Raw genomic sequence first — 27399 nt, forward strand, 5'->3', positions numbered from 1 at the left:
CAAACCAGAGCTTCTCACAACAAGCATGATGGTTTCGGTAGGGAACATCCCACCTTCGGGGACGAAACGATATCCATTGCCACTTATTGCTTTCAAAAAATTTCTCGTGTCAACATAGAACAACAGGAGTGCTGTGTCAATTTTTGGGATTTTTCGGGGTTTGTTTGGACATTTTTATGCATTAATTGTGTTTTCAATGCATTTATGTGCATAATTCAAATTTGAACTACATGCACATGCTCCAGTGCATATAAATTGGTTGAAAAATCAAATCTTTGTCCTTGGGTGCATGCTTAGGTCCCATGCAAGAAATGGGAATGAATTTCAAACACCAGGGCACCGTTGATTGCTGTCAAAACGTTGAGATACTTTGTATTTAAATTCTAGTAAATCCAAAACTCGTTTGAAATTTCTGAAACTTGGCATGCTATCATGGAATGGCACCCGACATGTTGTGTGTATTTTTCGTGTCCATTTTGAGAGAAGGCGCACTCGAATAACAGCCAACAAAGGCATTTTGAAAAAATAGCTGCCACTTTAATATCTCAAACATTTGTATAATTCAAACCGTGTGAGTTCTGTTAACCATTCACGTGACACCACATGTCTTGGTTTTAATGGCTCTTGATCACAAACGTTTTAGATAGAACACTCGTATGCAAAGTAAGAGCAGGATTTGTGCATCTCTTCAACGCTAACGGTTCTTTTGGATGACCCGTGTGCAACCACTTACAAAAAATTTGGTAAGCTTTCCATCTGTCATATTGGGTATGTTGCCATTTGTCAAACTGGAAAGATTGACATTTCTTGATCTAGTAACATTGCCATTTGTCAACCTTGTAACACTGCGATTTGTCAAAATATGTAGCTAAAAATCACTAGCAGTATCTAATTTTTGCAACTAAAATTCAGTAATTAAGCATAGATGGAGGCGAGGAGGCGTGTTCAGCCGGGCATGCAGCGGGCGGCGCAGTACTATTCGATTTGACAGCGGGCAACGCAGTTCCCGATATGGCTTTAATGCAGACGAGGGAGAGGGTAGCGGTTCCCGAAATGTTGAACGGCCAATGATGCGTCCTCCTTCAATTAGCATCGTGAATGCATGAGGGAAGTAATGGGAGGAGGACCGGGAAAAGAGGCAACACGATGTGAATGCAACGCAGTTTGCACTCATATAAAGGCACCCCTCCATTCCAATGCATCTACCACATCGTACGCACCTAAGCATTTGCCTAAGCACCTACACTAAGCGCAAAAGTGCTCACTCCAGACCCATGGCGGCGATGCGCGCGAGCGGCCAGCGGCTGTGCCAGATGGTCCACGACGCCGGCCCGCGGCATGGCACCGAGGATCGTCTCCAGACGGTGTTGGCGACCGGCTGGTGGATGGCCGCCGTCGACGCCAGCTACGACTCTCAGTTGGACCAGATGATCGTTGCCACCACCAACAAGTTCACCATCGTCAAGAAGCTTGCGGACGACATCGCCGTACTCCTCCAGCCCGCGCGCCCGGGCTCCTCATTGTCTGCCACGCTAATCGGCCTCCATGGTCGGAACCTCTTTCAAGCACTGGTGGCCCTGCGACTGCCCGTCGACGCCACAAAGAATGTCCACCTGGAGGTCGCGCTCGCCGCGAGGCACCTTGCCCTGCAAGAATTCGTCGATCTACACATCCACGTGTACGAGCAAATCGTGTACATAGGTATCTACAAGGCCCGTGAGGACGCTACGACGTTGGCCTTCTTCAACCGGCTGGAAGCCTTGGATGCCTTTGCGGGAGAAGCACCTTGACCTGGCCACAAAAGCCGCCGCTCCTTAGCCGCCGGTCGGTGGCCCGGCGCACTGAGTTGAGGAGGAGGAGGTTGTACGTTGATGGATGCATCTTTCTTCTTGCCTCCTGTAACCACCACTGCGATCGCATTATCGTGGCCTTAATTCTTATTGTGCTATTGCATTCTCGTTCCAGTCAATACAGACATGTGCGATCCCTTTGCTTAATTATATGCATCACTATAACTAGTACTCCATCCGTCAATTTATAGGTGTGCTGCCATTGTTTGGGGCCGGCGCAGACACAATAAGCACACCCACGACGACACATACAGAGAGAACATCCAGTGATTACAATAGCAATCCCCGTGGCTCCAATGGCGCTCCCAGCCGCCGCCGACGACAACGGCGGGCAGTTCACCACGCATCACGTAGTGGACACCCACGTGAGGGGAAGGCCCTCTCGGTGGTGTACACGAACGCTCTGGTCTCGGTGGAGAGCTCCATCCAAACTATGGAGCAGTTCCTTGCCGAGGACAAGTACCAAGTGGTCGGCTTCGACCTCGAGTACACCATCGGTCGTGCCGGGCACATTCGCGAGGGACGTGGCATTGACCATTGGGCGTCAACAGTCGGTCATCCAGGTGCCCAGTAAAGGATGCAAAGAGGGATCCTACAGCAGCAAGGACCAGCTTCCCTACCGATAGCTCATCTAATAGAACTCCCAAGTTAACCGTGCTGAGGCTTGAGTAGTCATCAGATGGGTGACCGGATGGGAAGTGGCCTCGATGTTAAATTAACTGATGTGATGGGTCACTGTAAACATTTAATTGCGTTGAATGTATATAGTGCTCCATCATATTAGTTGAATTAACCTCGAGGTCCTTGTTTTGTAATTTTTGACAATTTTTGTTTTTTGTACACATGTTGATTGCCTTGAAGAAGGTCTATCTCGTTACTTTTTGATAATTTTTGTTTTTTGAACACATGTTAATTGGCTTGAATGAAGGTCTATCTCGTTACTTTACGATATGTTTCCAAAACATGGACCTCGAGGTTAATTCAACTAATAAAACGGAGCACTATATACATTCAACGGAATTAAATGTTTTCCAAAAAAGTGATATGATTTCTGTGAAACTTATAAGTCATGTATGTCAAATTAACCTCTGTGTACTTGTTCTCGAATTAACCTCCGGGCCCTTTTGCCGCGTATCACACACATCTTGTTAAGTTGAACCGTTTATGTTCTCTTCCCTAATCGAAAATAGTTCATTCGACTGAACTGTATGCCATATATCACACACACCTTGATCTGGCTGACCGTTTCTGTTGCTTTCCCTAATAGCAAACAATTCATCGGAGCGAACTATATGCCATATATCGCACACACATTGATATGGCTGCCCATTTCTGTTGTTCTTTCTAATCGCAAACAGTTCGTCTAGATCAACCGTATGCCTTTCTTCGCACACGCAACTAAAATCTGAACCGTGTTTGATGCATCCGTCATCGCAAACGTTTTGCACCTTTTTTGACAGTTTTTTACACCACCGTTTGCGATTATTGCAGCGCACACAGTTTTGTTGGAGGGTCTCTGATCGTAGTGTCGCGTTAGCAACATCCTGCAGTAGTGATACCTACCTATTATGGCATTTCCATAGCCATTCCGAGATATATTGCCATGCAACTTCCACCGTTCCGTTTATTATGACACGTTCCATCATTGTCATATTGCTTTGCATGATCATGTAGTTGACATCGTATTTGTGGCAAAGCCACCATTCATAATTCTTTCATACATGTCACTCTTGATTCATTGCACATCCCGGTACACCGCCGAAGGCATTCATATAGAGTCATATTTTGTTCTAAGTATCGAGTTGTAAGTAAATAAAAGTGTGATGATCATCATTTTTAGAGCATTGTCCCAGTGAGGAAAGGATGATGGAGACTATGATTCCCTTCCCCCATAAGTCGGGATGAGACTCCAAACGGAAAAAAGAGGCCAAAAAAAGAGAGAGCCCCAAAAAACAAAAAACAAAAAACAAAAAGAAATGAGAGAAAAGAGAGAAGGGACAATGCTACTATCCTTTTACCACACTTGTGCTTCAAAGTAGCACCATGATCTTCATGATAGAGAGTCTCCTATGTTGTCACTTTCATATACTAGTGGGAATTTTCATTATAGAACTTGGCTTGCATATTCCAATGATGGGCTTCCTCAAATTGCCCTAGGTCTTCGTGAGCAAGCGAGTTGGATGCACACCCACTTAGTTTCTTTTTGAGCTTTCAGAAACTTATAGCTCTAGTGCATCCGTTACATGGCAATCCCTACTCACTCACATTGGTATCTATTGATGGGCATCTCCATAGCCCGTTGATACACCTAGTTGATGTGTGACTATCTCCCTCTCTTTTTGTCTTCTCCACTACCACCATATTCTATTCCACCTATGGTTCTATGTCCATGGCTCACGCTCATGTATTGCGTGAAAGTTGAAAAAGTTTGAGAACATCAAAAGTATGAAACAATTGCTTGGCTTGTCATCGGGGTTGTGCATGATTTAAATATTTTGTGTGATGAAGATGGAGCATAGCCAGACTATATGATTTTGTAGGGATAGCTTTCTTTGGCCATGTTATTTTGACAAGACATAATTGCCTTGTTAGTATGCTTGAAGTATTATTGTTTTTATGTCAATATTAAACTTTTGTTTTCAATCTTATGGATCTGAATCTTCATGCCACAATAAAGAAAATTACATGAATAAATATGTTAGGTAGCATTCCACATCAAAAATTCTGTTTGTATCATTTAGCTACTCGAGGATGAGCATGAATTAAGCTTGGGGATGCTTGATACGTCTCCAACGTATCTATAATTTTTTATTGTTCAATGCTATTATATTATCAATCTTGGATGTTTTATATGCATTTATATTATATTTATATGATTTTTGGGACTAACCTATTAACCTAGAGCCCAATGCCAGTTGCTATTTTTTCCTTGTTTTTGAGATTCGCAGAAAAGAAATATCAAACGGAGTCCAATTGACCTGAAAATCCACAGAGAATATTTTTGGAAAATATAAAAATACTAGAACGAAAAGATTTCGGAGAAGAGTCCCGAGGCCACCACAAGGGTGGAGGGCGCGCCCCCCGTCCTTGTCGTCGTCTCATGGACCCTCTTGACTTGTCCCCGGCGCCAACACCTCCTATAAATCCCAAAAACCTCTAGAAATAAACCTAGACCAGGAGTTCCGCCGCCGCAAGCCTCTATAGCCACGAAAAAACAATCGGGAGCCCGTTCCGGCACCCTGTCGGAGGGGGAAACCATCACCAGTGGCCATCTTCATCATCTCGGCGCTCTCCATGACGAGGAGGGAGCAGTTCACCCTCGGGGCTGAGGGTATGTACCAGTAGCTATGTGTTTGATCTTTCTCTCTCATGTTCTTGATTTGGCACGATCTTGATGTACCGCGAGCTTTGCTATTATAGTTGGATCTTATGATGTTTCTCCCCCTCTACCTTCTTGTAATGGATTGAGTTTGCCCTTTGAAGTTATCTTATCGGATTGAGTCTTTAAGGATTTGAGAACACTTGATGTATGTCTTGCATGTGCTTATTTGTGGTGACAATGGGATATTCACGTGATCTACTTGATGTATGTTTTGGTGATCAACTTGCGGGTTCTGTGACCTTGTGAACTTATGCATAGGGGTTGGCACATGTTTTCGTCTTGATTCTCCGGTAGAAACTTTGGCGCACTCTTTGAAGTTCTTTCTGTTGGCTTGAATAGATGAATCTGAGATTGGGTGATGCATATCGTATAATCAAACCCGCGGATACTTTTGGTGACATTGGAGTATCTAGGTGACATTAGGGTTTTGGTTGATGTGTGTCTTAAGGTGTTATTTTAGTACGAACTCTAGGGCTGTTTGTGACACTTATAGGAATAGCCCAATAGATCAATCAGAAAGAATAACTTTGAGGTGGTTTCGTACCCTACAATTATCTCTTCGTTTATTCTCTGCTATTAGTGACTTTGGAGTGACTCTTTGTTGCACGTTCAGGGATTGTTATATGATCTAATTATGTTATCATTGTTGAGAGAACTTGCACTAGTGAAATTATGAACCTTAGACCTTGTTTCTAAGCATTGCAATTCCGTTTTCGCTCACTTTAGTTCCTAGTTACCTTGCTATTTTTATATTTTTCAGATTACAAAAACCTATATCTACTATCCATATTGCACTTGTATCACCATCTCTTCGCCGAACTAGTGCACCTATACAATTTACCATTGTATTGGGTGTGTTGGGGACGCAAGAGACTCTTTGTTATTTGATTGCAGGGTTGTTTGAGAGAGACCATCTTCATCCTATGCCTCCCACGGATTGATAAACCTTAGGTCATCCACTTGAGGGAAATTTGCTACTGTCCTACAAAACTCTACGCTTGGAGGCCCCACATGTGTCTACAAGAAGAAGGTTGCGTAGTAGACATCAATAATCATTCACAGGAAAAACACATTCAAAGGTACCTGCAGACATATAGTGCGAAGCAAATAATATTGTTGGCTGGGGATATTAACATTACATGACGTCCAAGTATTTTAGCATCACATGCGGTGCAATAAGTTCATGAAGCAAATTGTTCGAGGGAAAAACAAAATGCAAAGAAAAACAGCCTGCAAACCTCGATAAACTATCACTTGATGTAATTCTCCCCCCTTTTGTCAACAAGTGTCAAAACAGAAAGTGAAGACTTATGAGGAACTACTCCGTCGGAGTATCTTCCAAATTAGAATTAAAACCACTCGACGAATCAATGTCTGAAGAATTAAGAATGGTCAAGGCAGAAACAAGGTTGGCAGCCTGGGCTCTAGAAGACTTGGAGCAATGAACATTTGGCTTGAAGATAAGAGTACTGGTTGTATCCGCAATTTCATCATCATGGCCGACAAACAACAGATCCATTGAAGTAGAACATTGTGGGAGCACTGGAGTTTGTCTTCGGATGCATGGAATAGCAAGCAAGTCCAGGTAGTCATATTCCTTCAAGATGCCCTTTTTAGCTAAATCCTTGCGAGAGTAATGCTTCCTCAACAAAGTCCATGAGCGCTTTCTTGCATCCTTCGCATGCAGAAGAATTTGGCGAGTGTGATTTTGATTCAGATTCAGCTCAGTTATTAACTCCACCTTTTCTTTTCTATCCAGCTTAATGTGGCTTTCTAGTGTCAGCTGCGTGCGTATACAAATCACATAAAGAGATGGATTTTCCTTTCGAGGGATTACAACCTTGGCTTCCTTGACCTCCGGTGCATTTTCAGGTGTAGAAGCATTTGAGGCATTATCAACAGGTTCCTTCCCTTTTCCACTATCCTTCACAATGAGCAGAGTGTCACGAACTGGTGGCATGAATACTTTCGGAATGTAAGGCCAGAAGAATTTCTCATTGGTGAGTTGCTCGATCGCGAACATGATCCATGCAGCATAGGGCTTTAATGACTGAGGTCTATTGATACATCTCCAACGTATCTATAATTTATTAAGTATTCATGCCATGTTTACAACAATTTTATATGGTTTTGCTATGATTCGATTAGAACTAACCCGGGCTAACGTTGTTTTCAGCACAACTACTGTGGTGTCATTTTTTGTGCAGAAATAGAAGTTCTCGGAATGGGCTAAAAATTTACGGTGATTTTTATCAACCAAAAGAGACCCCCGAAGCACCAGAGCTGGGCCAGGAAGTAACCAAGGAGGCCACAAGCCTAGGGGGTGCGCCCTACCCCCAAGGAGGGTGCTCCTGACTTGTGGGCCCCTCGGGCACCCCCTTGACGTGAGACCGACGCCAAAAATTCTTATAAATACCCAAACCTCCGAAAAGAACCCTAGACGAGAAATTCCGCCGCCGCAAGCCTCTATACCCACGAAAAATCAATATAGGGCCTCTTCGGCACCCTGCCGGAGGGGGCCATCATCACCGGAGGCCATGGAGGAGGAAGCCGGAGGGGGCCATCGTCACCACGGAGGCCAAGGACCAGCGGGAGAACCTCTCCCCATCTAGGGGGAGGCCATGGAGGAGGAAGCACAAGGGGGAGACTCTCTCCCCTCTCTATCGGTGGCGCCGGAGTGCCGCTGGGGGAACCATCGTCGGCAGTCTCCACGTAGCAGCATCCGTCAGCGGTGGATTCTGGCTCCTGGGATCCACCATCTGGTTGCAACAACCAGAAGGAAGAAAGAAAGGTGGAAAAGGGGAGCAAAGCAACCGTGAGTACTCATCCAAAGTACTCGCAAGCATCAGATCTATACTAAGTATGCATTGGTATCAAATGGAAGGGTTGTATCTGTGGACTGAACTGCAGAATGCCAGAATAGAGGGGAAGGCCTAGCCTATCGAAGACTAGCATCTTCAAGCAGCTCCAAGCATCTTGCAGCATGTAGAAGAGTAAAGAATAGCAGTTTATAATTAGCAAGCATGTTGTAGTATTAATGCCCAGAGATCCTTCCTCGACTCCCTGCGAGAAAGCAATCCTGGAGCCAACATATCCATCACATATCAAGTATCCATTTCTAGTTGTATAAGATCAGGATACAAGTCTGAACTCCATTACCATGGACACGGTATTCGAATATATATCTTCCCTGCAGGGGTGCACCACGTTACCCAACACGCTCGATCACTCTGGCCGGACACACTTTCCTGGGTCATGCCCGGCCTCGGAAGATCAACACGTCATAGCCCTACCTAGGCACAGCAGAGAGGTCCCCGCCGGTCTACATCCTAAGTACTCCGGGGTCTGGGCCCATCGCCCGTTGCACTCCGGGTCATTGTGCGCAAGGGGATACCAGCACCACCCGTGAAGTGGATGGCACGATCCGGCCCGGCCACAATGCTGAACTGGACGTCTGACAAAGCTTCGGCTGATACCACGACGTCGAGGCCCATAACTATTCTCGCGTGGTGGTTAGTGCGTAAAGGCCAAAGGCCAATTCAGAACAAATACCCAAACCTGTTAGTGAATTATCAATTAAAAGTAGTGACGGTTGTCGGGACAAGTTCGGAGCTACCACCCCCTCCTGGGTGATACCGCTAAACAGCCAGCCGCCACCGTCACATCGCACGGGTGCTCTCTGGGCCCGCCCTGTTTTCACATCAACTCGCGCGTACCTCTCAGGGTCGACCCGACTTCAACAATGGTCTCAAGTAAAGTCAAGGTAACCGTGTGTCCAAAACATCAAGGAAGAAAACCCGAGGAATCACCCCCAGTGGATTCCACTCAATGTAATCATCAAGGTGAACGTAAGAGGGACCACCCTCGAGGTTCACACTTGAGGTGTTGCACGACAGAGCCGTATCGGGAGTGGTGAAAGAGGAACCACCCCCGTTGACCACGACCGAATAGCTACACTACATAATTATCATCAGGAGTGCGTTATGAGGGATCACCCTCGGCACTCGATATTAGCTCTGCAGAGTCGAGCAACTAAAGGGGCATGATGTGATGTGAGATGTCAGGCTCTGGTCGACGATCACGTTGATCGAGGCGTCGATGATGAAGAAGGGGCAACAAGGACAAGTGGGGGTCCCTTGTGGATCTCTAACCAACCTATACTAAGCAGTTTAGGACAAGCAGGTAGGTAACAATAGCAGGTACAAAAGCAGGCTATGCATTAGAATAGGAGCAATCAATAACAGTAGCAAAATCTAATGCAAGCATGAGAGAATGGAATGGGCGATATCGGGATGACCAAAGGGGGGGCTTGCCTGGTTGCTCAGGCGAGAAGGAGGGGTCGTCGACGACGTAGTCGATCACAGGGGCATCAGCAACGGTCTCGGGGTCTACCAAAGAGAAGAGATGGGAGAAACAGTAAATACATTGCAAGCAAGTGCATAACATGACAACGGGCAGAGCTAGACGTGTTCTAACGCGGTGCAACACATTACCGGTGAAGGGGATAACATCCGAGAATGCTTTCCCGAAGTTTGGCATTTTCAGACAGACGAAACGGAGGGGGAAAGTTCCATGTTTTCTATGCAAGGGGCATGTGATAGATGAACAGAGAGCGTATTCGGATTCGTCTCGTCGTTCTGAGCAACTTTCATGTATAAAACTTTTTCATCCGAGTTACGGATTATTTTATATGATTTTTCAAAGGTTTAAACATTATCCTGATTTTATTTTTAATTCAAAAATAATTGCTAAAACGCTAGATGCACCCAGCACAGTGTACACAAAGTGTACACAGTGACTGACAGGTGGACCAGGGGGTCCCAGTTGACCAGTCAACGTTTGACTGGTCAACACGGGGTGGGGTCCCCCTGTCATGGACTAATCTAACTAATTACAAATTAGGTAGTTTAATTAGTAGGTTAAGTTAACTAAGTAAACTTAATTAATTAATTAATTATATACTTTTATTTATTTTTATTTTTATCTTTGTTTTTTTAAGAAAAGGGGCTGGTGGGGCCCCTTTGGCAGTGGCCCAGGGGCCAGCTGGGGCGGGTTAATGGGCGCGGGCGAGGGGTGCCCGTCGGGGCAGACCCAGGCGATGGTCGCGGCCGTTCTGGATGCGAGGGCGCCGGCGCGGTGCGGCGCGGCTAGGGGGAAGCTGGGCCACGGCTGGACCTGCGGCGGCCAGAGGCCGGAGGGGCCGCGGTGGCTGGAGCGGCGCACAGACAAGGGGGCCGCGGCGGCGCGCGGGCAGGAGGGTAGCGCGCAACGAGAGGCGGCAGCGAGGCAGCGGTGTAGGCGAGGGCACGGGCTAGGGGCGGCAGCTACAGGAGGCGGTGATGGCAGCGGCGTCACGGGGCTGCGACAGCGGCAGTAGGCAGCGCAGGCAAGCGGTAGCGACAGTATAGCAGCGACGGTGCAAGCAGTAGGCCGGGACGCGGGCACACGAGCACGCACAACACAGGGACGCCGTTGCCTGTAGCCAGAAGCCCCGGCAGCATGCAGCGGCTCAGCACCTGGGAGGCGGGTGTGCTCGCACGCTTGGGGCGCGGCTGGGCGCGCGATGTGGGCGAAGGGCGGGTGCACGCATGCGAAGCGGCTGCAGTAGACAGCAGCAGCATAGTAGAGCAGAGCAAGGAGCAGCAGGCGCGCTACACGGACACTGAGGTTCGGCCATGGCGGACTTCGGCTCATACACGCGACTACGGCAATGGAATTGAAGAGGAAACAAGGGGAATCGGGGAAGGGCCTCACAGCGGTTCTCGACGACGTGCTCGGGAGGCCGGGGAAGCGTCGAGGGAGGAGATCCGGGGCGGGGAAGGGACGACCGGACATGGGGAAGACGACCGATGGCGAGCGCTCGGGGCCTCCTAGCTCGAGCCCTTCGGCGTGGTGATGGAGCCGACCACGACGGAGCTCCCGGATGCCTTCTCGTGGCTCGGGGGTGGCTGGTGGCCGCGAGCTTCATCGGGGCACGTCCATGGCGGCACTCGGACGCGTGAGGCAGAGAGCGACGAGGGAGAGAGGGGGTCCAGAGGGAGTGGGGTGAGTGGAGTGGTAGGGGGAGGAGCCCGAGGAGGCGCGGGTGGCGGCCTTATCCTCCCCGCGGCGACGCCGGCGAGGTGGTCGGGGGCAACCATGCCCCTGTAGCGACCGAGACAGAGGAACAGGAAGGGAGGGGGGAGCGACCGAGAGGGCAAGGTGGGACGCCTGGGTCGGGTCTGCTGGGCTAGGCCTAGTGGGAGTCGGGGGTTTCTTTTTCTTTTGCTTCTTTTCTTTTTCCATTATCTTTTAGCTATCAAATGTATTTTGTACAATGTGGGACTTGGCCAGATAAATACCTTGCATTTATTAGCACTGCCACAAAAAGTTTGGGAGGCTTTCGAGTTTCTTTGAAATTTTACGTAAATGGAAAGGCATTTAAATGATTGTTTAAGCCACTGTTATATTCAAAAAAAGGGGATTTAAACACTCCACAAAAAGTGTTGGATCACCATCATAATTAGTTATGAAATATTTGCCACACTTTGAATATTTTATTTTGCATGTTTGATAAACTTGAATTTTGGACTTTAATTTGAATTTGAATTATGATTTGGATCAAGCGAGGATTAGTAACGCTAAGAGTGTGACATGGCACCATTAACTTGGGATTACTGTAGCTTAATTATCCGGGTGTCACAATTCTCCTCCACTACAAGAAATCTTGTCCCGAGATTTTAGGAGGTAGAAGGAAACAAAGCGGGGTATTCATCTCGAAGACAATCCTCGAGTTCCCAAGTGGCTTCATCTTCAGAAGGATTTGACCACTGAACTTTTAGAATTTTGAAAGCCCTCTCACGGGTGTGACGTTCAGCTTGAACGAGAATGCGGATCGGATTCTCTCTATAAGTGAGATCATCTTGCAGGGGTTGAGCTTTAGAAGCCTTGGGATTGTTGCAATAAGACTTGCGACTCAGGGCATCGGCCATGACATTAGCCTTGCCAGGGGTATAAGAAATACCGTAGTCATAGTCTATAATTGTTTCCTTACATCGCTGCTGACGGACATCCAGATCTAGCTGAGTAAAGAGATACTTCAGACTTTGATGATCAGATGAAGATCTCACAACGATTACCAAGAAGGAAATGTCGCCACAACTTCAGTGCAAATTTAACTGCAGCAAGTTCAAGGTCATGGACTGGGTAGTTCTTTTGGAAATACATCTTGGAATTCAAAAACGACTGGAGCGTTTCCAAGTCTCACAAGAGGAGAAGCGTTTACGCATTCAAGGAATTACTCTGTGCTTCGGCATTACGAACAAGATGAGCATGGTAGCTCACTATCTCACTTGAAGGATATAGTAGATGGACGGCTTTAGTGGCGCAAATGATAGAAGCGGTATGTGTCTTCAACCATTACATTCCGAGAATGAGGTCAATATTGGAAGACTTCAAAACAATGGGGGAAAACATGGAATTCCAACTCTTCAATTTCAACCCGGAGATTGGAACTAACCCTGGTGGTTCGACATTGGCCCGCTGAATGCAGCTTGAAATTCCGGCCAAGTGATGGCGGTTCCAATAGGTAAGGAACGCATGTGGCTATCCCACCGTTGAGCAGCGGGACCTTTCAGGTAATAAGCTGCGAAGGTGACATGGTTGGAAGGGGCTACATCAGCAGACTCCAACTCGAAAGTGAAGTCACGGAGCCAATCATCAACACCAAGGGGCTGAGCTGAGTTGCGGTAGATGACATGATTCATATTGTGTGCGGATCTGAGCCATGACTCCTACCATGAACAGCTGGTGATCCAGCTCAACTGCTGTATCATTCCGGTCATGTATTCAGGAGGTGGTGGATTGTCGCCACCACAACCACGACTAGCGGTTCTAACCATCCTGCTTAAAGGCAACAGGGGGCAGTTTAGCAAGGGGTGGAGCAAGTGTATGGAGTCATACATGATGCAAGCATAACAACGAGCAAAGGCGCAATATGTACAAAGGAGTAGTCATTGAAGACATACTGATACATATATAGAGCCAGTTACACGCTGTTCGAATGAGTTCAGACAAGAGAAACATCCCAGACATACTAGGCGGCACGCATGCACGCGATGGAGGGATATCACAACGGGACATAGCAAAGGCTACATCAATGTCAGGGGAAAACTCTGGAGCAAGGAATTTGCAAGTGGCGACGCGGGGTGCCCTCGATATGAGGATCTTGCGGTCAGTGAGCAATGTGAAGCAGATCTTGGCCCTTAATTTAAGAAAGGCGTAATACAGATCTCCGGATGGATGTGATCACGACATCCTAATGTTAGAGTTAGCAAAATCATTTAACCCGAATAGAGGAGAGATCAGAGTCCCAGAGTATAGACGAGGAATAAAAGATCCTAATACCACCCAATGGCGACGTGGGCCCGTAAGCCACACAGCCATGTTAGTAAAACAATTTTCAAAGACTAGACTCAACTTCGGCCAAGGAGTTGGAAAGGGGGATCCTACAGGCAGTCGGCTCTGATACCAACTTGTGATGCCCCCGATTCAATCATACACTAATCATACACGCAAATGTGTACGATCAAGATTAGGGACTCACTGGAAGATATCACAACACAATTCTAGACACAAATGGAAAAGATACAAGCTTCATATTACAAGCCAGGGGCCTCGAGGGCTCGAATACAGAAGCTCGATACACAAGAGAGTCAGCGGAAGCAACAATATCTGAGTACAGACATAAGTTAAACAAGTTTTGCCTTAAGAAGGCTAGCACAAACATCAACGATCGAAGAGGCAAGGCCTCCTGCCTGGGACCTCCTAACTACTCCTGGTCGTCGACGGTCTCCACGTAGCAGCATCCGTCAGCGGTGGCTTCTGGCTCCTGGGATCCACCATCTGGTTGCAACAACCAGAAGGAAGAAAGAAAGGGGGAAAAGGGGAGCAAAGCAACCGTGAGTACTCATCCAAAGTACTCGCAAGCATCAGATCTATACTAAGTATGCATTGGTATCAAATGGAAGGGTTGTATATGTGGACTGAATTGCAGAATGCCAGAATAGAGGGGAAGGCCTAGCCTATCGAAGACTAGCAGCTCCAAGCATCTTGCAGCATGTAGAAGAGTAAAGAATAGCAGTTTATAATTAGCAAGCATGTTGTAGTATTAATGCCCAGAGATCCTTCCTCGACTCCCTGCATGAAAGCAATCCCGGAGCCAACATATCCATCACATATCAAGTATCCATTTCTAGTTGTATAAGATTAGGATACAAGTCTGAACGTCCATTACCGTGGACACGGTATTCGAATATATATCTTCCCTGCAGGGGTGCACCACATTACCCAACACGCTCAATCACTCTGGCCGGACACACTTTCCTGGGTCATGCCCGGCCTCGGAAGATCAACACGTCGTAGCCCTACCTAGGCTCAGCAGAGAGGTCCCCGCCGGTCTACATCCTAAGCACTCCGGGGTCTGGGCCCATCGCCCGTTGCACTCCGGGTCGTTGTGTGCAAGGGGATACCAGCACCACCCGTGAAGTGGATGGCACGATCCGGCTCGGCCACAATGCTGAACTGGACGTCTGACAAAGCTTCGGCTGATACCAGGACGTCGAGGCCCATAACTATTCTCGCGTGGTGGTTAGTGTGTAAAGGCCAAAGGCCAATTCAGAACAAATACCCAAACCTGTTAGTGCATTATCAATTAAAAGTAGTGACGGCTGTCGGGACAAGTCCGGAGCTACCACCCCCTGCTGGGTGATACCGCTAAACAGCCAACCACCACTGTCACATCGCACGGGTGCTCTCCGGGCCCGCCCGTTTTTCACATCAACTCACGGGTACCCCTCAGGGCCGACCCGACTTCAACAATGGTCTCAAGTAAAGTCAAGGTAATCGTGTGTCCAAAACATCAAGGAAGAAAACCCGAGGAATCACCCCCGGTGGATTCCACTCAATGTAATCATCAAGGTGAACGTAAGAGGGACCACCCTCGAGGTTCACACTTGAGGTGTTGCACGACAGAGCTGTATCGGGAATGGTGAAATAGGAACCACCCCCGTTGACCACGACCGAATAGCTTCACTACAGAATTATCATCAGGAGTGCGTTATGAGGGATCACCCTCGGCACTCGATAGTAGCTCTGCAGAGTCGAGCAACTAAAGGGGCGTGATGTGATGTGAGGTGTCAGGCTCTGGTCGACGATCACGTTGATCGAGGCGTCGATGATGAAGCAGGGGCAACAAGGACAAGTGGGGGTCATTGATGGATCTCTAACCAACCTATACTAAGCAGTTTAGGACAAGCAGGTAGGTAACAATAGCAGGTACAAAAGCAGGCTATGCATTAGAATAGGAGCAATCAATAAAAATAGCAAAATCTAATGCAAGCATGAGAGAATGGAATGGGCGATATCGGGATGACCAAAGGGGGGGCTTGCCTGGTTGCTCAGGCGAGAAGGAGGGGTCGTCGACGACGTAGTCGATCACAGGGGCATTAGCAGCGGTCTCGGGGTCTACCGAAGAGAAGAGGGGGAGAAACAGTAAATACATAGCAAGCAAGTGCATAACAGGACAACGGGCAGAGCTAGATGTGTTCTAACGCGGTGCAACACGTTACCGGTGAAGGGGATAACATCCGAGAATGCTTTCCCAAGTTTGGCATTTTCGGACAGACGAAACGGAGGGGGAAAGTTCCATGTTTTCTATGCTAGGGGCATGTGATAGATGAACAGAGAGCGTATTCGGATTCGTCTCGTCGTTCTGAGCAACTTTCATGTATAAAACTTTTTCATCCGAGTTACGGATTATTTTATATGATTTTTCAAAGGTTTAAACATTATCCTGATTTTATTTTTAATTCGAAAATAATTGCTAAAACGCTAGATGCACCCAGCAGAGTGTACACAAAGTGTACACAATGACTGGCAGGTGGGCCAGGGGTCCCAGTTGACCAGTCAACGTTTGATTGGTCAACACGGGGTGGGGTCCCCCTGTCATGGACTAATCTGACTAATTACAAATTAGGTAGTTTAATTAGTAGGTTAAGTTAACTAAGTAAACTTAATTAAGTTAATTAATTAATTATATACTTTTATTTATTTTTATTTTTATCTTTCTTTTTTTAAGAAAAGGGGCTGGTGGGGCCCCTTTGGGAGTGGTCCAGGGGCCAGCTGGGGCGGGTTAATGGGTGCGGGCGAGGGGTGCCCGTCGGGGCAGACCCGGGCAACGGCCGCGGCCGTTCTGTATGAGGGGGCGCCGGCGCGGTGCGGTGCGGCCAGGGGGAAGCCGGGCCGCGGCTGGGACCTGCGACGGCCGGAGGCGGGAGGGGCCGCGGTGGCTGGAGCGGCGCACAGACGAGGGGGCCGCGGCGGCGCGCGGGCAGGAGGGTAGCGCGCGGTGAGAGGCGGCTGCGAGATAGCGGTGCGGGCGAGGGCACGGGCTAGGGGCGGCAGCTGCAGGAGGCGGTGATGGCCGCGGCGTCATGGGGCTGCGACAGCGGCAGTAGGCAGCGCAGGCAAGTGGCAGCGACCATATAGCAGCGACGGTGCAAGCAGCAGGCCGGGATGCGGGCACATGAGCACGCACAACGCAGGGATGCCGTCGGCTATAGCCAGCAGCCCCGGCAGCATGCAGCAGCGCAACACCTGGGAGGCGGGCGTGCTCGCACGCTTGGGGCGCGGCTGGGAGCGCGATGTGGGCGAAGGGCAGGTGCACGCATGCGAAGCGGCTGTAGTAGGCACAACAGCATAGTAGAGCAGAGCAAGGAGCAGCAGGCGCGCGTACACAGACACTGAGGTTCGGCCATGGCGGACTCCGGCTCATACACGCGACTACGACAATGGAATTAAAGAGGAAACAAGGGGAATCGGGGAAGGGCCTCACAGCGGTTCTCGACGACGTGCTCGGGAGGCCGGGGAAGCGTTGAGGGAGGAGATCCGGGGCGGGGAAGGGACGACTGGACGCGGGGAAGACGACCGATGGCGAGCGCTCGGGGCCTCCTAGCTCGAGCCCTTCGGCGTGGTGATGGAGCCGACCACGACGGAGCTCCCGGACGCCTTCTCATGGCTCGGGGGTGGCTGGTGGCCGCGAGCTTCACCGGGGCGCGTCCATGGCGGCACTCGGACGCGAGAGGCAGAGAGCGACGAGGGAGAGAGGGGGTCCAGAGGGAGTGGGGTGAGTGGAGTGGCAGGGGGAGGAGCCCGAGGAGGCGCGGGTGGCGGCCTTATCCTCCCCGCGGCGACGCCGGCGAGGTGGTCGGGGGCAACCATGCCCCTATAGCGACCGAGACAGAGGAACAGGAAGGGAGGGGGGAGCGACCGAGAGGGCAAGGTGGGCCGGCTGGGTCGGGTCTGCTGGGCTAGGCCCAGTGGGAGTCGGGGGTTTCTTTTTCTTTTGCTTCTTTTCCTTTTCCATTTTATTTTAGCTATCAAATGTATTTTGTACAATGTGGGACTTGGCCAGATAAATACCTTGGATTTATTAGCATTGCCACAAAAAGTTTGGGAGGCTTTCGAGTTTCTTTGAAATTTTTCGTAAATGGAAAGGCATTTAAATGATTGTTTAAGCCACTGTTATATTAAAAAAAGGGGACTTATACACTTCACAAAAGTGTTGGATCACCATCATAATTAGTTATGGAATATTTGCCACACTTTGAACATTTTATTTTGCATGTTTGATAAACTTGAATTTTGGACTTTAATTTGAATTTGAATTCGAATTATGATTTGGATCAAGCGAGGATTAGCAACAATAAGAGTGGTGACATGGCACCATTAACTAGGGATTACTATAGCTTAATTATCCGGGCGTCACACCGTTCCATCATTATTCCACACTCACTATTTGTAATATATTGTGATATATTCTAAATTTATGATAACATTACCTATTTTTATATTTTAGTTCTCTGATATCATGCAAAGCTATCCTCTTCATACCCACAACGTAGTTTTATTTCTCGTTTCAAGATGGAAGCAAATGTTCGGTGTACGTAGAGTCGTATCAGTGGTAGATAGGACTTGAGAGAATATTGATCTTATCTTTAGCTCCTTGAGGGTTCGACACTCCATACTTATCACTTCCACCTTTGGGAATTGCTACAATGATTCCTTGCACTTGGGGATTTTGAAGCTCTTTTTTGGCGCCGTTGCCGGGGAGCAATAGTGTGGGGTTGATATTCTCGTGTGTGCTTGTTTGCTTTCTTCACTAAGTAGATTTTGTTTTCCCTTTTGTTTTTGTTTTCTTTAGTTGTGGGTGAAACAAACAAAAAAATTAAAGAATGCAAAATACAAAAAAAACTTGCCTCTTATGCTTAAAAACTTTTCAAAAAGAGAAGTGATTGGAAGGTTATGCATTGGAGAAGTGAGGGTCGACCTTGAACACTTGTGTTCATGCTCATGGAAATAATGTGAAATATTTCATGGAAGTTTCTCAAAAATAATTATTCCCTTGTATATATCCATCGTATTATAAAAATAATGTGTCAAGATTTGGCTTTAGGATGATTAGATCGCATGTTTTCTATGTGCGGTGCAAAAACATAAACTATGGCTGTAGTGCATGAAATTACTTTTTTTACTAGAACGTCAAAAGTTTCTGAATTTTTACACTGTACTTATAGGAAAATTATTTATTTTGTCCTATTTTTTCAGAATTTTCGGAGTTACATAAGTGTGGTAAAATTTCAGATTGCTAAAGACTATCATGTTTTTGACAGATTTTGTTTTCTATGTGTTGTTCACTTTTTTTGATGAATCTATGGGTTGTATTGGGGGGGGGGGTATGAACCATGGTGAAGTTGGAATATATTAGATATAATGCTAATATGAAATTGGAATGATTTTACAATAGTACCTAAAGGTAGTGATTTGCCTTATTATACTAACGGATCTCACAAGGTTTTTTGGTAAGTTTTGTGTGCATGAAGTGTTCAAAAATCGAGGAGGTATCGATATAAGAAGAATACAGAGAGGCAAGAGTTCAAGCTTGGGGATGCCCAAGGCACCCCAAGTAAATATTTCAAGGAGACTCAAGTATCTGAGCTTGGGGATGCCTCGGAAGCTAGCAAACACCACTTTGGTCACTTGAACAATTCATGAAAGAATATTGAAGGAAGAGAGATTTCACATATAAATATACAATCTTGGACATCTTCTATGATTGTGAGCCCCATTAATTATTTTCAAACTTGAGCAAATTAGTTGAAGTTGGACAAGGAAGACAACGTAATGAGTTATGTTTGGGTATATTTGTATAAAAGTTATATTGTTATGGATCCTCCAACATGTGGTGCTTGCTTAGGATCTTTTGCTAGCCAAACATTTATACTAAGTAGAGATACTACTTGTGCATCCAAAAACCCTTAAACACCATTTCTTGCCATGAGTGTCCAACATATCTACCTATGGATTGAATAAGATCCTTCAAGTAAGTTGTCATCAGTGCACAAAGCAATAAAAATTGCTCCTAAATATGTATGATCTTTTATTGTAAGGGAAAATAAGCGTTGTATGAACTTGTGATGGTAAAGAAATAAAAGCGATATAATGCATAATAAAGGTTGTTATGACAAAGGGAAATACAACGTGACGTTCATTTGCATTAAGGGTTTGCACATCCAAAATTAAAAAGCACATGACAACCTCTGCTCCCCTCTGCGAATGGCCTATCTTTTACTTTCATGTATTTACTTTTATTCAAGAGTCAATAGTATTCCTTCTTATTTCAACCTCAATTATTCTTTAGTTGGCAAGCATCATGTGGTGGGAAAGATCCAAGCATATATGGCCATTCAAATATATTTGATCATGAATTATTATTGTTGACAATTATCTATATGGTAAATAATTTGGGAGGCGAAACATTAAAGCCCCTATCTTTCTCTGTGTTCGACAGATGCTATTTGATCTAAAAATATGCTTTGAGTGTTAGCAATCATGGAAGACTACATGATAGTTGAGTATGCGGAATTTGCTAAATCAGAGCTCTTACATAGACCCTTCCTGAAAGTAAGATGAATTGCAATTGTTTGGTGACTGAGAACATAGTTTGTAGTTTTCAAGAAACTTTATGGTCTATACTTTAACATGTGAATAGCTTGTTACTTGATCATGTGAAGTTTTATGAGATGAGCTAATATTTATGATATATAATGATGCTAGAAAAAGTGTTTGGAACTATCATTGGTCAAATTTATGCACTATGCTAGCATTCACACTTCATAAATTATTTCTTTTATCATTTACCTACTCGAGGACGAGCAGGAATTAAGCTTGGAGATGCTGGTACGTCTCCAACGTATCTATAATTTATGAAGTATTCATGCCATGTTTACAACAATTTTACATGGTTTTGGTATGATTTGATTAGAACAAACCCGAACTGACGCTGTTTTCAGCAGAACTACCATGGTGTCGTTTTTTGTGCAGAAATAAAAGTTCTCGGAATGGGCTGAAAATTTGCGGTGATTTTTTATGGACCAAAAGAGACCCCCCGAAGCACCAGAGCTAGGTCAGGAAGTGACCGAGGAGGCCACAAGCCTAGGGGCGTGCCCTACCCCCAGGGAGGGTGCTCTCGGCTTGTGGGCCCCTCGGGCACCCCCTTGACGTGAGACCGGCGCCAAAAATTCTTATAAATACCCAAACCTCTGAAAAGAACCCTAGATGAGAAGTTCCGCTGCCACAAGCCTCTGTACCCATGAAAAATCAATCTAGGCCCTCTCCGGCACCCTGCCGGAGGGGGCCATCATCACCGGAGGCCATGAAGGAGGAAGCCGGAGGGGGCCATCATCACCATGGAGGCCAAGGACCAGAGGGAGAACCTCTCCCCATCTAGGGGGGAGGCCATGGAGGAGGAAGCACAAGGGGGAGACTCTCTCCCCTCTCTATCGGTGGCGCCGGAGTGCCGCTGGGGGAACCATCGCCGCGGTGATCATCTTCATCAACATCACCATATTAATCACCTTCCTCATCTCTTTTAAGCGGTCCACTCTCCCACATCGCGCTGTAATCCCCTACTTGAACATGGTGCTTTATGCCACATATTATGATCCAATGATGTGTTGCCATCCTATGATGTTTTGAGTAGATTTCTTTTGTCTTTTGGGTTGATTGATGATCTAGATTGGTTTGAGTTGTATGTTTTATTTTGGTGTTGTCCTATGGTGCCCTCCATGACGCACACACGTGAGGGATTCCCGATGTAGGGTTTGCAATATGTTCATGATTCACTTATAGTGGGTTGCCAGAGTGACAGATTCTTAAACCCGAGTAAGGGGGTTGTTTGCGTATGGTAGTAAAGAGGACTTGATACTTTAATGCTATGGTTGGGTTTTACCTTAGTGATCTTTAGTAGTTGGGGGATAAGTGCATATGATCAAAGTAGAGAAAGTATGTTAGCTTATGCCTCTCCCTCATATAAAATTGCAATAATGATTACCGATCTTGTTAACAATTGCCTAGGACAATTCCGCACACCGTTCCATCATTATTCCACACTCGCTATTTGTAATATATTGTGATATATTCTAACTTTATGATAACATTACCTATTTTTATATTTGAGTTCTCCGATATCATGCAAAGCTATCCTCTTCATACCCACAACATAGTTTTATTTCTCGTTTCTAGATGGAGCAAACGTTCGGTGTACGTAGAGTCACATTAGTGGCAGATAGGACTTGAGAGAATATTGATCTTACCTTTAGCTCCCTGTGGGTTCGACACTCCATACTTATCACTTCTACCTTTGGAAATTGCTATGATGATTCCTTACACTTGGGGATTATCAACTATCTGCTGCACATGCGAGGTTTCGAATGAAAAGGTCAGGAATGTCGAACTTAATTCCTTGAGACATGGCCAGAAGTGCATTTCCCACAATGCCTTTGATGGAATTTGGTCTATTCATTGGCGTGATAGTATTGCACAGAATGTGAAATAGTTCTTTGTTGTCATAAGCCAACTTCTTCAGATCAACATCAATGCTTTCATCACCAACCATGGTAGGATTCATCAGGATGTGGAGTTGTGCTTCAGACACTTCCCAGTAATGCAGTCTGTGCTCTCTGTCCTTCTCAAACTCACATCGAGAAAGATTTATCAAAGCCAGAAAATGATCTGCCGAACATTTGATCCTTTCTCCACCAGTCATCCATTCAAGCGTGCAGGATGAGGTGTTTCCAAGTTCTCCTGAGATATATAGTGTAGCATAGAATTGAAGAATAACTTCCTTGTTCCAGCCATGATTGAAGCACATGAATCCCTTCAGAAGAGCATGTTCAATATGCTCAATTGCATTATGGAAGCAGGGCATTTCTTCGAGCTCGGTGAAGTATAATATCTTATGATTGAAAATTCTGTTCTTGCCAAACATGATCCGAGCATAATAGATAGCTTGTTCTTCAGTCCAGAACCTTGGTGATAGTGAAGTCCTTTCTCCATCTTAATGGCTTACCCCAAAGAATGCAATCTTTGAGTGATGAAGCTGTTCGTTGAATGCAGGGCCATTGGGGTCGTACACAACTGGGAATAGCGGAAATGATTCCTGGGGATTTTTCCGATTTTCTTCATCACTGACTTCCATCGGCTGAACATCTTTAGAGGCTGGCACATTCTCATCGATAGCCTTTAATGGAGCAAGTGACCTTTCAGCTTTCTCAGGAGCTGATGGCATGGGAGCACTGTCTGACCTTCAATTTCCTTCACTGGAACTCCTTCAGCGGCTTTCTCATTCTCAGGCACTAGGGCCTTTTCTTTCGCTAAACTCACAATGGGAGGAGGCATAACCACTCCTTCAGTCACTTGAGTCACTACAGTTTCTCCTTCAGTTTGCTGGGGCAAAACAGGTGGCACATCTTGGTGAGGCAACACTGTGGTACAACTACGTGAGCTTCTTTTTCATGAGCCATGGGCTTTCCATCATTCTTTTCTTCCTTCTCTAGCTGTGAAGCCAAAGAACCAGGAGCAAGATCAACCTCCATCTAGGTAGGGGCACCAGATGAGGAGACCGGGGTGGTATTTCCTCGAGAAGCAACTTGCCCCCCCTCAACTTTATCACCCTCCTTGATGCATCCGGAGGGCCCAACGTGACTTCCCTTCAAAGGCGATGAAACAGCCTTCTCCATCTCAATCTCTTCGTCAACATTTTCTTCAGGGGCTTGCTGCTCGGGCACGACATTCTCTTTGACAGGATTGTCCACAACGATATCCATCACATCCGATTCTTGGGCAACTGGGTAGGAATGATAACTACCGCAGGCACAACTTGTTGCTCGGTTTCTTCCTCGGAACGAGGGGGTTATTTGTTGAAGTGGGACACTTGAGTCAACAGGTGGATCAGTTGTTACGGATTGGATTCAACGATCCTTGGTAGCCTTCGACTTGCTGGCTCTTGCATGTGCTTCCTGACGCTTCTCTTCTCTTTCTCTTCGTTGAGCAAGTTCTGCTTGATGCTTGATCACATCATTTCTACGATCACAAAGCTGATAAACATCCATCTCCAGCTTAGAATGCCACTCAATCTTGTTGTTTCTCATAACAGTGAGGGCTTTGGTGATCTCAAGAATACCCTTGTTCGTGTCTTTTCTTCCAGACTCAGATTTTTTATCCTTCCTCATTTGCTCAATGAGTTTCTTGTCCTCTGCAACCTGGTTGAGTTCCTTGGTAATTTCTTTTAGCTCTGTGAAGTGCTTTGTTACCATCTTGGTAACATCATCAGGCAAACCCAGGCTGCTCAACTCAGATGGATTTGCATCATAGGAAGCACCTTGAATGATGTCAAACATAAGATCAAAGTCATATTCCTCTGTGGAAGCAGGAACAGTTGTCTTGGCCTTCTTGGCAGGAACAATAGCTTTTTCATCAGGCAACAACTTTCTCTTCGCGGCAGGGGTAGCAGAACCCGAAGGTTTATCTGATGCCACAGTAGCAAGCCTTGGTGATGATCTCAAAGCAGGCGAAAATTTTGCTGGAGAGGGTGTTTGATATGGCCTGCCAAGCAAAGCTTGTCTATCATACATGGGAATTTCTTCGCCAGCATTATCATCAGATGCATCATTTGATGAGGCAGATGCTGCCTTCCTTGACTTTCTGGCAACCGACTTCTTCTTTGAAGCTCGAGGAGAAACATATTTCCTCTTCTTCTTTTCCTTTTGGGTAGAGGTCCTTTCCTTCTTCTCCTGCACTTCTTGTTGAGTCAACTCAACATTTGTTTATTCCAACTGATTTTTCTTCGCCTCTTTGAATCACGCTTGGCCTTGGCCGTTGCTCTCTTTTCCACTTCCTCGGTGAAGTTAGCAGTTGTCTTCAATGAGTCTGCATGAGCATTGGGGGGAGGACCTGGCCTAACTTTTTCATAATTTGGACCTAGGAAGCCCTCTGCAATGCAGTCATTCTAGGGTGGAATGAATGCAAATAGGATCTAATATTTCCTTCTGACGTTCTCATAGTTGAACAACTTCTTCGCCCAATGACGACAAATCTTTTGCAACCTGTTATTTCTATCATTGGCAGTTTCAACTCCAGGTGGAGTTTTGTAAGTTTCAGGACCAGACATCTCAACCGTGATTTTCCTCTCTCTACCGCAACCACCCTTCTTGGGATTTCCATCAGAGAACAGGGTCTTGGATTCAGTGACTAGCTCATCCTCTGGCTGACTATGCGTTGAGGGAATGTCATCATCTTCTTTAGCAGATTCTGACTCGTATTTCTTCTTCGGCACTTTTGGCGGCTTAGCTGATTTTCTTTCAGCCACCTTTGCTTTATCAGCCACACGCGACTGCTGTGGAATTTCTTCCTCGGACCCAGAATGCTCTTCCGAACGGTTTGCCATGACCACTCATGAGATAAAAACAATAATGCAGTAGAAAACAACAAGATATCATAAACATGCACATAAGCAATTTTGACTCAAAACAGATAATTTTTGGAAGCAACAAGGAATCCATGGCATATGCTTTGGAAGATATGGTCGAGAGAATTGCAATATGCCCTAAGACAGAATAACAACTCCTCTAATCTTTCAATGTATACCATAAGAACCCTAGATCCAAACAGACTGGTACGAGGAACTACTACAAACCGTACAAGTCAGAACTTAGTGAAGCCTAAAGATCTACCGCAAGTAAATAAAACAAAATAAATGGCGTCGGGACAAACAACCCTAGAACAGAAGAGGGACAGGGCTAGTTCCATATATGTATACCCTAACTTGGCAATACAGTTCACCTACGGTAGTGCAGGAGAGAAGAAGTACCGCACTAGCGCGACCAACGGCGGCGGAGCTTCACCAGAGTTGCATGGTGGAGCACGATGTCGATGCTGCTTCGAGTTTGGGCTCAGGCGGAGAGCGAGAGGAGAGGTATGAGGCAGAACAGAGAATGAAACTAAGGAGGAAGACGCCTGGAGAGAGGGAATTTATATAGCCCGATGGCAAAACCGCTCCCTCCAAAATCTACGGCCGAAAAACCCGAGGGCAAAACCTGCGAGAATCTCGGTAACTGAACATAATGCCGAAGGGTTTGAGGAAGCGCAAGCCCAAAAGCAGACGAAATTTTGAAGTTGATTTCATTCGCGACCAAGGCGTCGGAGTGAAATCACCTTCAGATCAAGTTGCATGTTTATGACAAGAAAGAACCGAGTAAAAGTAGAGAAGAAGCCGACTCAAGGCAAAAAGCCAAACGAAAGAAAACACACGAAAAAAACACTTCGAATGAAAACACAGAAGATAAGCACCAAAAATAATTGATCTCAGGGCTTATGATAAACATGAGATATCCCTGAGAGAATTTCCTGCATGAGATGACTAGTTCTTCGGTGATAACCTTCACTGCACCGCAGGGAGATTATCTTCATCGTTTACATCAAACTCCTCGTGATCTCAGGGACCTGTTACTCTGTGTGCACTAGCAAACACATAAGTCCCATACTATTTATGTCAAAAAACTCCAAAACATAAGGGGCCTATCATTGCACCAACAATCTCCCTCTTTTTGGATGGCTGTTGACAAAACAGATAATCATCAAAGTGAAGATAGATAAGTGAAAAGTAATTCGAACAAGAGTGAATTAGCGTTACTTGGCTCGATGATGAAATAGACTCCCCCTAGATGTATGCATGGAAATATATAAGAGATAAAATTCTCCTGCAATTCATTGAAGTATAAAGAGGAAATTTCAATCATTCGAGATAATGATTCACACTGATGATATATAATCAATCGAGATTGTAGTGCAATTATTCATAACTTCTGATAACAATTCCACCTGCAAAACAAATGCTTCGAGAGAAATAGTGCAGCAGGCGGGGTTATTAACATTACAACACAAAAGTTTTACATCATAACACAGATAGTCTTCAGGGAAAAAGTTCCAAAATGCACGCGAAACCAAACCAACGGAACACAGCAAGGCAAATCTATCGAAACTCGATGTAATTCTCCCCTTTTTGTCAACTAGTGTAAAAAAGGTGACGAATAACATGAGTGCAGAAGCGGTGAACTTGATACACTCTGAGGCATTACCAGAAGAACCGTCCAAGGAGGTTCCTGATACCGAAGTAACTAGAAGATCTTCATCATCAGCAGCGGTTGATTTTCCTTCAGGAATGGAAGTTGGAGGCTGAGATGATGAAGGAAAATTTTGTTCAGCCACTTGAGTCCTACATGAAATCACATTTCCTTCGGCTGGTTTTTCTGTCGGTGAGGTGTCTTCAGATTCTTCGATTATCTTGCGAAGCTTAATATGTAGTAGATCAGTGGTTGGCTCTCGAGGAGGTAACGAAGGAGGACTACAAGGTTGATAGTCTTCAACTGATAGGCCTTTGCCAATGTACTCATAGAGCTCTTTGAGATCAGCGTCGAGGAGTTGCTTCGTGGTGAAGAACTTGCGAAGTAATTTCCAGAGCCATTTCTTGTTATCATCAGCAATTAGATGTGTAATTCTTGTTCGATTGTTGATGGCATTCAGCTCGGCAGCAAGGTGTTCTTTCTCTCGTCGATCTTCAACAATGTGTTTAAGCAACAGTTGTTGTGTGCGCAAACTGACTTCAAGCTGTGATGGAGGTTGATGAGTAATCATTCGGTCATGTTGAGGCAGACGTGGCCCATCGAATCCATTGTGATAATCTTGAGGGCTTGACTCAAGCAATTTACCCAAAGAATATCTTGGATGACTTGC

The sequence above is a fragment of the Triticum aestivum genome, chromosome 6D (assembly GCF_018294505.1).
Source record: "Triticum aestivum cultivar Chinese Spring chromosome 6D, IWGSC CS RefSeq v2.1, whole genome shotgun sequence".
Taxonomy (NCBI): Eukaryota; Viridiplantae; Streptophyta; class Magnoliopsida; order Poales; family Poaceae; genus Triticum; species Triticum aestivum.